Source organism: Rhinolophus sinicus, linkage group LG15 (assembly GCF_036562045.2).
Source record: "Rhinolophus sinicus isolate RSC01 linkage group LG15, ASM3656204v1, whole genome shotgun sequence".
In the NCBI taxonomy this organism is placed as follows: domain Eukaryota; kingdom Metazoa; phylum Chordata; class Mammalia; order Chiroptera; family Rhinolophidae; genus Rhinolophus; species Rhinolophus sinicus.
In genome coordinates, this window is record NC_133764.1 from 37,628,677 (window position 1) to 37,642,252 (window position 13,576).

General features: G+C 57.9%; 1 protein-coding gene across 11 annotated transcripts in view; it reads left to right on the forward strand.

Annotated features, from left to right (window-relative positions):
• The window catches only part of SEPTIN9 (septin 9), a 155,900-nt gene that overhangs the window by 117,967 nt on the left and 24,357 nt on the right, over nt 1-13,576 (forward strand). Inside the window, exon 1 of one of the 11 annotated variants that reach the window (XM_019735498.2) lies at nt 3,490-3,589. The exons of 8 other annotated variants lie outside the window; for them this stretch is intronic. The gene's annotated coding sequence lies outside the window, so the exon portion shown is untranslated. Of the gene's footprint in view, nt 1-3,489; nt 3,590-5,786; nt 6,066-12,215; nt 12,453-13,576 lie in introns of those variants that run through there. 2 more of the 11 variants (XM_074320333.1, XM_074320332.1) reach the window with 2 other exon arrangements.

Below are 13,576 nucleotides of genomic sequence, written 5' to 3' on the forward strand. Positions count from 1 at the left end.
TCCCCATTGGCAACCACCAACCCACTTTCTGTCTCTCTAGAGTCTTTTTAAATCGGTGCAATTCTTTATGACTTTGAAGTAAATGAACAAAAGCGTGATGAGTTGGTTATTGGAAGGGGTACGTGCATGGGGAGCCAGTGGCTGCTGGGGAAGGGCCCGAGTTGTAGCAGCCTGGATCTCGGCCACCCGCCTTTCTTTGGTCTCTGCTTGTATTTTTCGCCATTCCCTTCTCTCTCTCTCCCTCCTTGCAAATGGCACCTAACAGCTTCCCAGCCCCCAAGTTTGCATGGCCTCCAACTTTCTGGGCCCTCCACTGGAAAGGTCCCTGGCTCTGTGCTGCCAGAAAAGTTCCAACAGCCCAGCTCATCCCTCTTGAGCGAGGCCTTCCAAGTCAGGTCACACTGGTCAGCCTGTGGCCAGTTGCCTTTGAGTCAGGGGTTCATCTCGGCTCGAACACTCGTGGGCCAAGTGGGCTAGGAAACCCCAGAAAGGGATGGGCTGGCAGCGGCAGGAACTGACCTCTTCCGAACAGTCTGATTGATGCTTTGCATGCATCTAGCAAATTAATTTCTTAGGAGAAGCTCTGCTCTTTCTGACAGTGGAATCTGAGAGAAATGTCCCCCCGAAAGATAACACTGTGATGTAGGGATCAGTGGCCTCAACAGCGTCTTCCAGTGGACACCACTATGTGTTCCCTCGAGCTGTGTCCTATAGCGGCCCTAAGTGTGGCTGCACACTGGTGCTAAAAATGTCGTGTGGGGCTAAGATAAGATGGTCCAAATAAAGGGCTCTCCAAGGGTCTGGTGTGACGCCAGGACAGCACTGAGAATGTCGAGAGCTATACTGTCCAGTACAGTAGCCACTGGCCACGTGTGGCTATTGACCGCTTGAAATGTGGCCAGTCCAAACCGGGAGGTGCCGAAAGTATAAAGTACACGCTGGATTTCAAAGTACGGGAAGAAGAAAGAATGTAAAATACCTCAGTTTTTCTGTTTGCATGTTGAGTTGATAATGTTTGGCTCTAATAGGTTAAGTAAGATGTATTAAAATTAATGTTTCTTACAGTTTTCATGTGGCTGCTGGGAACTTTAAATTGATGGACGTGGCTCGCCCTGTTTTTGCTGCAGGATTGACGGGCAGCTGCCGAGGCTCAGGCTTTCTCTAGATGCCGAGGGTGTGCTGAGTACAGGGAACGCTGAGCAGTCCCGGGGAGCAGGTGGTTCTGTGTTGGAAAAATGGCCTGGACTGGGGGGCTTGTCAGGCACGGGGATTCCCTCTCTGGTGCCCTAAAGACCCCCAGCAATCGGGTTATGAGTGAGGGAATGCTGCTAGACCCAGGAAAGGGTGGTGGGCCCTGGGCATGGCCTTCAGGACCAGAAAGCTGGGGAACAAAGCGAGGCCAGAGGCAGAGAGGGCAGTTCCGAGGGGAGGGAAGGCCTTTGCCCACAATGGGGCCAGAGGCCACCAGGGCAGGTGTGGGGCGGAGGTGACAGCGCTGAGGCTCCGTGTTAACCCTGACACCTGGTATGACAGGCGTCCGTCCTGGCATTCTTGGTTGCTGGTTCCTGTAGCTGCCCTTCAGGGCCCAGTGACGAGGGCCTGGCCAGGTGGGCAGGGGGTGCCACGGGGCTGGACCCTCCCCACTCCCTGTCCCAGGAAATCACCTTGGAGAAAAGGGGAGTGTATGTTTTCAGTGGCCGCCTTCTTGGTTCATCTTGCTTTGATTTTTGCAACTAGAGTTGATGGTGCCCATTTAACAGATGGGGAAGGTCATGTCTCCTGGATGTTGAATTAAGGGCCCACAATGATCCCGAGTGAAGGGGTCTTGTTCTGCGCTTTGACCCTAAGCCCGCGTCTCAGGCCCAGCACTGGCCTCCGTTTCCCTGAGACGGGAACGAGGACTTGGGGTAAGCAGTCCCTCCCCTGGATGCTCCCTGTCTTTGGCCGGGTGCCCAGAGACCAATGGTAGCAGCTCCCATGGCTCCTCTGCGTGGGGGTAGGGAGGGCCGTGGGACAGCAAGCCCCTAAAGCCATTGTGGCACACCTGCAGACCCCGGAGGCCTTTGGGGGGTAAGTAGCCCCCTGGAGTGGGCAGTGGCTGCTGCTGGGGACAAGCTGGCTTCTGAGCAACTCCGAGGGTGAACCAACTGGACATAGCCTGCCTGTGTGGCCATAGGGTGGGTGCCCTGGAGCCTCACCCAGCAGCAGCGTGTTGGGGGTTGGGGGGATCCGGGAATGGGAAAATTGAGCCAGCAAACATCTTGGGAGTGGCGACGTGGGAGTGGTCATGGCCCATGGGGGCAGGGCCAGAGTTGTTCCTCCAGCAGGCAAGAGGACCACTGGTGTTGTCCCTTCAAGAAACCAGCCACTGGCCCTAAACCAGCCTTCACTCGGGGCGCCTTTGCACCAGAACCAATGGCTCCCTGCCCAGGGCAAATCCCCCCAGTCAGCCCCAGGAGCTCTCTCCTAGTGTGGGAGGCAGCCTGGGGCCAGCGTTGGCCACACCCATGCCTGGGAATGACTCACGCATTGGGGGTCAAAGGTCTTGGTAGGGGATGGGTCTGACCCATCCCAGCCCCTACAGGGTTGCTCCCAGGCTCCCTCCTCAGGGACCACCTAGCCCATCCCCCCAGGGGTCCCAGCTGAACACAGGGTCTGCAGGGAGGGGGGAAAGGAGACTGTGACTCATTGCCCGGGCCCTTAGGGGCTGGCAAAGCTGGAGCTGGACTGGACTGTATTCTGAGGCTCCAGGAAGAAGAAGGAGCTCAGGGTGAGCCGGCCCCACCCCACCCCCAGCCCCTGCCCCATTCCTCTCCTGCTGCCTCTCCCTTCCCGATGTCATCTCCACCAGGGAACACCTCAGAGTTGGGGGCCAACAGGGCTGGCTGTGCTCTGACTCCCGGCCGCGGCCGCCTGGGAGCCTGGAACAACTCAGGGCTTTGAGGGAGACCTGCAGCCCTGGGGGAGGCCCCCTGGATAGCTTAGGTGTGTCATCTGGGCTGGTAGGTGTCTGGACCTGGGGTGCACCTGGCAGGCGTGGTGCACAGGGAGAGGCAGCAGGGAAAGAGCACCCGTGGGCACTGTCAGATTCTTGGCACCACGCTGCACCTGGGTGTGCCACCCTCAGGCAGGGGGCAAGGGGACGCAATGGAGGAGGGGCGGTGACTGCGGGCTCACCGACTTCTGGCAGGGGCAGCCTGGCGGGACGTGCAGGTGAGCCGCGTCCCCTCTCTCCTTCCCGGAGCTTCCCCAGGAACCGTCACTTTCCTTCTGGGGTGACTGAGGCTGGCTGGATAACTCGGCTCCTTGGCGCTTCTTAGCACAGTTACCACCCCCTGTGCAGCTGGCGGCCCTTCCCCACCTGCCCCTCCTCCTCCGCTCCCCTCACCCTGCCCCTCAGAGCCAGTGCGTCCCCAGGAGCCTCCCTTCGAAGGCAGTCGCAGGCCCTCCTACCTCTGCCCGCGCTCTGGGAGGCTCCTTGTTCCGCAGCCACAAAGCCCCTTTGATCCTCTGCTCGGCTCGGAGCCATGTGACCCGGTGGGCGGGCCGCGCTCTCAGGCGGCCGGCGCAGCCCGACTCCGCTGCTGGGGTGAGTCCTCCGCTCCCTTTGTTCCTTCCAGCCTTGCACCGGTGGCAGGGGGGTCCTCAGGTGTGCAGGCTCTTGGGCAGCCCCCTGATGGCCGGGCGGTGGGGCCGGGAGCAGCGCCCCCCCAGGGCCCACCGGCGGGGACCTCCAACCGGAGGGACAGCTCCCGGTCCCCAGGAGAGGGGCAGCGGGAGCTCGGTCTCCACACGGGGCCCAGATTTTCAGCTTCTGAGTAATTGTACTCAAAGAAAAGGGCATTGTGCGGCCCCAGCCATCTCTTTGTAAATATTTGGCCAGCTAAGCCGAGTGGTTAGATTCTCCTCCGGCGGGAGTTGCTTGGAGCAGTCAGTTTCCCTTCCGCAATCAAGGGGCTTCCCTGACTTTCAGGAGGGCCCAAGACTGCAGGTTGGCCACTCCTTCCGCACAGATTGTCAGCCTTGGGGCAGGCGGCTCCGAGGACTGGGCTGGCCATCAGTTTCAACAGACACTAGCAGTGCAGGAATCAGGTCCCAGCTGGCGGCATTGTTAAGAGGCAGTTTCTACTTCAGCTTGTAGGTTCCTGGGAGGTTTGGGATGTGCGATGGGGGCAGGGGAGGGAGGCGGTGGGGGCCTGCAATGCATGTGCTTTGCTGGAAGACCTGGTGGGATGGTGTCCCACTTCCTGGCAAGGAGCAGGGGGAGGAAGCAACTTCTTGGGGACATGGCTTCCAAGGGGGCATGCCAGCTGAGCTGAGATGCTGGAAGAAACCCCAGATCAAATCCCACAGCCAACACAGCATGTCACCCCATGCAGTAAAGCTGAGGTGCTCAGAGGCAGTGCCATCTGCTCTGAAACTGCATCCTGAGTGTCCCCCAGGGATTGGCTCAGATTCCAGGCTACTGCCTTCGTCCTCCCTCTCCCTTTCCTCCCTGCTGTGAAATCTGCTGGCATTTTTGTCAGAGGTTTGGGGGAGCATCTCTGCTCACCAAAGACAAGTTTGAAATTCCTCTCCCAGAGAAAAATGTGCTGTCTGGCAGCAGGTTTCTGGCGGGGACAGTACCCTGCCTGGAATTCCGCCTGGATCCCGCGTGGAAAAGCCTGTCAGGGGAGGAGGTAGAAGCCCTGTCCCCTTGGTACCTGTGGTTCTCCGCCTTAATTTGCTGTTGCTTTACCTTGAAACTTCCTGGGTCTCCCTGGGTGTTTACAGAACTGACATTTCTCTTTGGCCGGCTCCCCCAGCAACCCAGGGGGCGCCTTTTCAGGAACTAGGAAGAAGAGTAAGTTTGTTTAACCGTTTACGGTGAGGAGACCGCGAGCGTCCACGTGAGGCCTCTGTTGCTTCCTTCGCTCCTCTCCCGTCTCTTTTGGGTTTAGCTGTGTCTGGGGAAGGAGGCCCCGTTCTGTGTCTGACCTCTTTTAAGCCGGTCTTCAGGAAGCTGCGTTGTCACTGAGCCCTCGCCCACCCCTCCGGGGTCTCCACTGCCTCCTGATGGTTTCCATGTTGTGGCACCTGCAACACGATTGCATCTGCTGGTTTGTGTCTGTGTTCCTGCCAGACTCTGCTCCTTGGGGCGGGCGCTGGGACAGGGAGGACGGTTAGTTCAGCGGGTTAGCTTGCCTGGCGAGGACGTACTGTGCACCGGGGCCCAGAGCATTCTGAGATGGAGGTGACACAGCCCTGTTCTGTTGGGAGGGGACAGTCACAAGGCATATAGTCTCCAATGCTGTCATGGGCCCCACTGGCCCAAGCCAAAGACGGCCTGTGGGGTCCCTCCCTGAGGGCCAGGTCCACTGCCCTTGGCCTCAGTGGGACTCACAGCTTTCACCCTGTACCCACTGGGCAACCAGTCTCTGGGCTGACTTACCTCCCCACCCCACCCCCTCTGCACTTCCCCAGGCCACCACCCCCTCCCCACTTCCTGTTGTGTCACCACAGGCCTGAGCTGCTCTGTCAGATAGGGTGGTTTTGCGGGGCTGAGAGGCATTCTACAGAAGGGAAGACCCTGTCCATAGGGGAGCCCCCCACCAGCCTGGAGCCGGGCCCAGCTTCCGGTGTCAAAGGTCTCCAGGCTTTTTTAGGAAGGCTGTCATCATGGCTGAGCTTCCGTTAACCAGTCCCCCCCACCCCCCAGCTGCATTTTCAAATCTTGGGTTGGCTTTCGCATACCACCCGAGAATGCTGTGCTGCCTCCCTCTCTCATTGGCCATGTGCAGGAAGAATGACTTATGTATGAGGGTGGGGACACACGCTGTTGTGCACCCCACGTCCTGGACTGGGGTTATCTGCAGCGACGGTCAGCCTTCTGCACACCCTGTTGCTCCGGCCCGTGGGGTTGGATGTGGGCAGGGAGGCCCCAGCTCCACACAGCGCTGGTCTCAGGGAAGACGCTTCCAGCAAAAACCGCAGCCCTCGGCTGGGTGGGATCCATTCCCAGACTCCTGCCTTCCAGCCTCAAGCTTTGATTTGTTTACTGAGCGCCAACCTGGTTCCTTGGACAGGTAGGGACCTGTTCTCAGGAGCTCGGTGGAGCCTTAGGAGGCCTTCCCGGGAACACCGTTGAGGGTGGTCAGCCATGCAGCCAGCTCTACGGGGAGTCTCTCCTATGAGGAGTGGCCTGGGAACCCGGTGAAGGCAAAGATCTAATGACAGGCTCTGTAGGGTGTCTTGCCCCACCTGGTAGCCCTCCAGCCTGCCCGCCTCCCCGGGGGGCCCCTTAGGAGCCCTGTTCTGGGGCTGGCACAGCGGCCTTGGCTCCTCCCTGGGGTGTGGCTGGGTTCATCGTTTTCTCCTGTCACCACTCGTGCCAGGCTCTGAGCGCAGGTGAAGAGAGGGCTTAATCCTGCGAGGCCCAGGGATTGTGTTTTGAATCAGACTTTCTACACCAGCCTGAGTTGCCACTTGCCGTTCCTGCCTCCAGAGCAGAGTTAATGCTCACCGCAGCTGGTGTCCTGGGGGGAGCAGCTGGTCCTTGGCTTGGGGGGCTGGGGGTCAGCTCAGCCCAAAGGCCCTGAAAGGGGAAGATAACCCACCTGCCCACTCCCCCTTCCTCTCTGTTCCAGCCTAAATGTGATTTTTAAACAGTTTAATTGGGATCCAGTAGCTGGATCATGGCAGAAGCACCCCCAGATTTCTTGTCACTCCCCTGAAGCTGGGGGTGGGGGACACTATAAGATGTCGGCTCCTGAACGCCCAGGGCTACACTTGCAACCCCAGCTCTGGGTTGGGGTTAAGTCGCCAACACTGATCCCCACGTGGCTTTAGGAAGAAGGTTCACAGCCGCTGGGGCGCCCCTGCTCTGCCCCTCGCACCTGGCTGGCATGTGGCTCCCCCTTCCCGGGTCCGTGCCCCCAGACGGCCTGCTCTGCGGGGTGCCAGGTACCCCAGTGATGGTCCTCCAGTTTGGATGTTTCTCCAAATGGTCATCGGTCCGTGGTATGTGCGTGGACCACCTCCTGCGTCCCAGATCCTTATCGCTTATCTCCCAGGCCTCTGACATGGGACAGCAGATAAGCTTTTCCTGGCCAGAGTAGAGAAGTGAATTTCCCCTGTTGGTGAAGGACGCCCCCCGCCAGTTGGGGATGTTTGTGTCTGTCTGTCTGTCTCTCACTAGACTGTGGACTTGAGACAGGGATTGTGTTTTATTGATCTCTGTCCCTGGGTCACAGGGGCTGGCTCAGTTAATATTTGAATGAATGCGTGGTCAGCCCCATGTGACCGCAGCATTTTATCTTTATCCAAACACCGCGTGGTTTCTGTAAGACTAGCTCGACAGCCTTGTAAGAGTAGGTATTCGTCTGGCTCTCTTCATACGTGTCTCCTCGAAGCCTTTTTTAAGAAAAAGGGACAAGGAGCAGCATGTCTTTGGTGACTTAAATACATTCTCCCTGGGGCAGGCGACTGGACCAAATGACGGCGTCCCTGCCCACATGCCCGGGTGCTGAGGGAGCATTGGAGGAGTGAGGACGGGATCCGCGTCTTTGTTCCTTGTCTGCCGAGGCCGGAGAAAAAGCTGCCCGGTGCGGGTGACAGTTGTGGGCCCCGAAGACTAATGACAAGTTGGACAGCGGCCCCATTGAGTCAGAGGAGGAAGAATCACTGTGGATTGTAGCTGGGGGACAGGGCGGGTGGGGGCCAAGGGCAGGAGATCAACTCAGAGGGTAGTGGAGGGGGGTCTCCATCCAGAGGAGCAGGCAGCAGGCTATCCATCCCCACAACTTCTCTGCCTTGTGGCCTCCCTCACCTGTCCCCGGCCCCGTCGTGACAGGGCACCAAGTGGCTCACACACCACATTCTGCTAATGTGCTGTCATGCATTAGTGGCTTAGCTGTCGCCTGCCAGGGCCGCAGCCCCACAACCGGCGCTGTCCTGGCCCAGTTTACAGTGGGCTGGTGCTGGGGTCCCTTGGTCTTCATCTCAGGGAATTTCATGTAAGTGACCTTTGTCACCAGCGGGTGGGTGGGGCTGCTCCCTTCTCACGTGACAGCGGCGGAAGCTGAGGCAGAGCAGTGAAATGATGGGTCAGAAGGTTTCCGTGGCAAAACGTCATCCTTCCCAACTTCCTCAGGGGAAGAAGAACAAGTTTTAAAAGGCTTTTTCCCGTGTAGTTGTTTCACATGTAGTGGTTCACGTGTAGTGGTTCACATGTAGTTTAAAAACTAGGAAAACAGAAAGATCCCAGGGTGTCACCCACTCTGCCGGTGAGAAGCTGAGGACAGGTGGGAAAGGTGTTTCTGATTCTGCAGCCCTGGCCGCCCACCCATCCACACCCACCCACACACCACGATCCATCCTCTCAGCCCCAGAACTTCATTTTAAAACACATGGGCCGGGCTCTTGCCCCATTCAACAGACATGAAAACTGAGGGTAAGCAGTGAAGTCACCACAGAGGTGTTTAGGTTGGTGAGAAAGTGCCTCCTGTAATTTTCTACACCTAGAGAACAAGTAAGGTTTATTTGTTATAAGTGAATTGGTTCTTAGAGAAGAAATGGGTTTTAAGCCGACCCATTTAGCCATTCTATCCCAGGCCACCCTACCCTAAGACCTGGTTGCTTATAAATCCAAGTGCCACCTGCTCGCAGCCTGGTTCCAGCCCCGGCTCCCCAGAGCCCCCTGTGCCACCTCTGCCGTAGGCAGGGCTGCACACCGTGAGGGTCCCCACCGCAGCGTCCTGGTTCCCTGCTCCGGCATTCTTCCCGGAGAGCCAGACTGCAGGCTCCCCAAATTCCGTGAGGTTGGTAGGTGTTCCAGCAGCTTCACACAGGGGCAGATGAACTACCTGGGTCCCTCTGCACCTCTCAGTGACTGTGTGACCCAAGACACATGACCTGCTCTCGCTGAGCTACAGTCTTCTGTGTGAAAAACATAGTAGTTTCACTTCATGGGGTCGTCATGGGGACGATGGAGATCAAACAAAACGTTTAGCCCACAACTGGACAGGTAGAAATGCTATGTGTATGTTACCCTGGTTGTTAAGTCCCAGCCCCGTGGTAGCCCTTCCAGAAGTTTCCAACCCGGGTAGGTGGTAAGTACACATCGGCTCTAAGATAAGGTGCCCTAGGACCCAGGGGTGTACCCAGGAAGGCGGTTCATTTGCAGCTGGGAGTCAGCAAAGGCTTCAGGACCGAGAAGTGTTGAGAAGCATCTCTGGGCTCTGGGCTCTCGCCCGAGATACGGGAGGAGAGCAGCTGGGATGTAGGGACGAGGGGAGAAAGCTCAGAGGTAGGTGTGGGGGTGCCCATGGAGGTGGGGCTGGAAGGCAGGGTCAGGCCAAAGGGCATCCTCAAGAGGCTTGGGAGGTGTGGTGCCCGTGTGTCCAGCTCCAAGGTCTGGTGGCTGGCTGCTCCTCGAGCCTCTCACTTCCGTGAGTGCCACCTCCATACCACACCCCCTCAGAAGATTCCTGCTTCCTGCTTGCCTGGCACGAAGTTTCAATAAGAAGTTCCTCAGCTGTCCTTTCCCATCTGTCTTGGCTGCCTCCCCAGCCTCCTCCAGGAGCTGGATGCCCTGGTCCCATCTTCCCAAGGCCCGTGGGACCCTGCCCGGGCCACCCAGTCTTATTCAGTCCCTCATGTGTTCATCCAACAATGCTTTCTGGACCTCCCTCAGTGTTTGAGACCCTTACCCGGCTGCAGGGAGGGGCCTGACGCCGCTGTCTCTCCGGAGCGAATTCCGGGGCCACGTCCATGTTGGGATGCGGAAGGATGAACAAACCACTGACATCCCCACCCTGCACGTGCCTCAGTTTCTCCATCCGGCTCAGCAGCAGAAACTCCTGTCTGCTGCCAGTTCATAGGGATGTCAGGGAGATTCATGAGGTAGGGATGGGAGGCTGGTCCCCTGAGGGTCCAGGTGTTTGAGGGTGGGGCAGGGGTGAGGGAAGCCCCCTCTGTGTGCCCCCTGAGCTGGCTGCTAACCAGGCTATTCCCAGCTCACCGTGGGGTTCTCCAAGGACATCTGGGAGTAAAGAGTAATTAACAGTGTGGGCACTTGGAGACGCAAATAATTAAACCTGAGCAACCCCAAGGCCCCTCTCCCTCTGGGGCCTGTGCTACTGGTAAAAGTGGGTCTTAATGAATTTTCTGTCTTGTTTTCACAGAGGCTCTGCCTGCTGAGGCTCTGCCTGCCCTGCATCCTTAGGGTTTGGGATGGGAGCAGGGGGAGGATGGGCCTCTAACAGATTTGGGGTGGGTCCTGCAAGAGACGGCCCAGGAAATCTGCTGGCTGCCTCCCCCGCCCGCAGTGGTTTCCTCTGGCCTGCGGTGGATGGTGGATGCTGACCAGACTCAGCACCTGGCCCCCCTGCCAGGCCTGGGTCCTGTTGCTACTGCGGCCAGGTGGTGGCTGGTTCAGGTACAAGGCAGGGGACTGCAAGCCAAGTGGTTGGTTCAGGTACAAGGCAGGGGACTGCAAGCCAAGCGGGTGTCTTGGGAAGCAGAGGTTTTCCCTTCTCTCCTCCTGCCCTAAGACCTGGGAGGAGCTGAGGTCGGCCTTTCTGGGTGCTGATTGGCTGCACTGTGACTGCTATTGCCACTTCCTCTGCTTTCAAGTTGAGGTTTATGGCTTCCGTCTGTATTTAAAAGGGGCCTGCTCCTGGGTCGTTCTGTGACCTACTGAGGGCCCTGTTTTAAGATTAATGGTGAGTCCTAATGAGCGTTGGTGGCACGAGGACCCACCCCACCACCACCGTTGGTCTGCAGAGTCGATGGGGGGACGTGAAGGTTGGATGCTGGGCCGGTGCTGGGGGCTGTCCGTGCACACAAAGGACACACAGTCCTTACTCTCATTTGTTGGGGAACCGGCACAGGTCACCTGCTTGGTTGTCGTTAATAATAGCTGTATTGACATAATTCACTTTTTTAAAGTGTACAATTCAGTGGTTTATAGGCTGTTCACAAAGTTATGCAACCATCACCACTCATTGAGAACATTTTTATCATGTCCCCAAATAGACCTGTCCCCATCAGCAGTCACTCCGCGTCCCCCTCCCTCCAGCCCCCAGCAACCACTAATCTGCTTTGTGTCTGGCTTCTCATTTCACATAATGGTTTTTAAGGTCCATGGTGGGTAACGCCCACACTTTTCCTTTTCCTGGCCGAGTCCTGTTCCGCTTTATGGCGGCGTCACATTTTGTTTCTCCGTTCTTCAGGTGATGGGCATTTGGGCTGTTTGCACTTTTTCGCTGTTGTCACTCCTGCACCCGTGAGCACTGGCGTACAGGTTGGGCTGGACATGTGTTTTAATTTCTCTGGGGGAACTGGCCAGGTCATGTCTGGCTCACCTGCGAGTGGGGTGCACTGTTGGCCCCTTGGGCCTGGCCCCCAGGGCTGTGACCATCTCATACATCCCCCCCATAGCAGGTCTTGAATCTGTGTCTGTGCAGTTTGCCCGGGGTCCTTTTGTTTCCTGGTGAGTCCAGGGCGAGCTCAGTGGAATAAGATGAATTCATATTGGTTCAGCCTGGACGCGGTGGGGGTGGGGCGCAGGTAGCCAGTTGGGTCTGCTACTGGGTCCTGGCATGATTTCCAGGTTCCTTTGGCTGCACAGGGCCCAGGATTAGGCAGAAAGGGGAAATGGAAGGTTTGCGTGTCCTTTCTTGGGAAGCCCCGGGGGTGTGGAGCAGTGAGCAGTTGCAGTGTGAGGAGTGGGTGGGCTTGGTGTACCCCACTTCCATTAGGAAGGTAGGGGCGAGTTCTGGGGGTGTGGGAGGCGGCTGCTCTTTCTGAGATAATGTGCCTTGTGTGTGGGCTGGGCGGGGAGGGAATGATACCATTTCCTTCCTGGGAAGGTGGACGTGCAGGGTGCTGCCCCTGGGATCCCGCGAGGGGGTGTGGGCCGCCACAGGTCTCCCAGGGCCTAGGTCTTGGGGAACAACATACTACAGCATTTCTGGACCCTTCTATGCCTGGCACACAAAAGTTAAACTGAAACAAATGCCTGTCCACTGTCATTTTAAACCACCACACAAGTGCATAAGCGAAGGCCCCCGTCCCCGCCACACACACACACACACACACACACACACACACACACACACACATCTAGGCGCCTGCTCCCCCAACAGCCCCAAGTTTGGCCTCATGAGCTGTCCCTGTCTGTCTACTCAGCGTGCAGCCCTTGAGCGCACTGGGAAGAGCCCATTTGGCGCAATCTTGGGAAGGCGGCCGAGCGGTCAGGCAGGGCCAGGCCCCCTCCCTCCTCTTCCCGGCCGGCCGGGCAGCTGAAGGGGCCTCTGCTGTTCGCAGGCAGAAATTATCATATGAATGCGCCTCCTTCCCTGAGCCGTTAGCTGGAGGGACCTGGAGGGGACAGGCTCCCACCCTCGGGCTCCCAGGTTCTGCCGGCTGCGGAGAGCGACTGGAAGACAGCGGGCATTTTCTGCCCCACAGTAGGTCACGCCCAGGGTGCGGAGGGTGCCAGGGTGGGTTCAGGTCTGCCTGTGGGCCAGGGAGGGCATCCTGGGTCCCAGCAAGTGTGGGAGACCCCCAGGGACTGGCGCAATTCCCAAATTGAACTTTCTTTCGCCGCCGCTTGTGTAACAACACATTGTTGCTGTCGTTTTTTGTTCTTTTGGTCCGATTTCAAAAGTCGCAGCTAATTACCGCAGGAAATGTGGAATCTAAGAAAGGCCTTGAAGGTGAGGATTAGAGGCGACAAAGCAAAGTTGAGTCCTTTTGTAAACTGTGAAGTGCTGTGTGCGGCCAGCCCAGCGGTCGGCGCTTCTCTGATGGTCCTTTGTGTCTTCGTTCTTGGCTGAGCTCCTGGGGGCCCGGACTGGGTCTTGTACAATGTGGAGCCCCTGGTTGTGTCTCAGTCAATTCTCTTTGCCAGTTGCCCAAATCACTCCAAGTTTGGGCTGGTCATCTGTCATGTGGAGCTGCCGGACAGCAAATTAATAGATGCCAGGAAAAGTCATCCTTGGACCATGAAACTCTTGAATCAGATACTGGGTCTCAGCAGCATTTCTTCCAGGGACACCTGGTGACCGGTGGCCTGGTCTCTCCACGTAGGGGTCCCAGTCCTCCCTGTAGCACAGGCCAAGCCAGCTGAGGTTTCAGAGTCAGGACAGAGATGGGCCCTGCTGGTCTGATCAGAGTTGCCTGCCCTCCAGCCTTGCCGGCCCCGTTTTTACATCTGCTAGGCTCCTGGGAGAGTCTCAGCATCGCTGGGCCCTGGCTGGGGGTAGGTGGGTGGGGTTAAGACCCTGCCACAGGCCAGCCAGCCTCCACCCACCTCCCTTCTCCAGTGGGCACCCCTAACCCGTCGCTGGCCATTTCCTGAGCAAAATTTCCTGAATGGGCAGGAGCTGGCCCAGGAAGCCCATCCATCTTTCCCCCATTCTTTGTGGCTCCAGAAGGACGATGGAAACCGGAAATTGTTAACATCTCATTCACAGGCTGCCACACACCGAAACCGCGGGGAAGCCTGTGGGAAAGGATGCAGGCCAACACTTCCGGGAACCTCGAGAGGGGCCGGGGCTGGAGAGGCGCCACCTGGGTTGCAAGGGAGCAG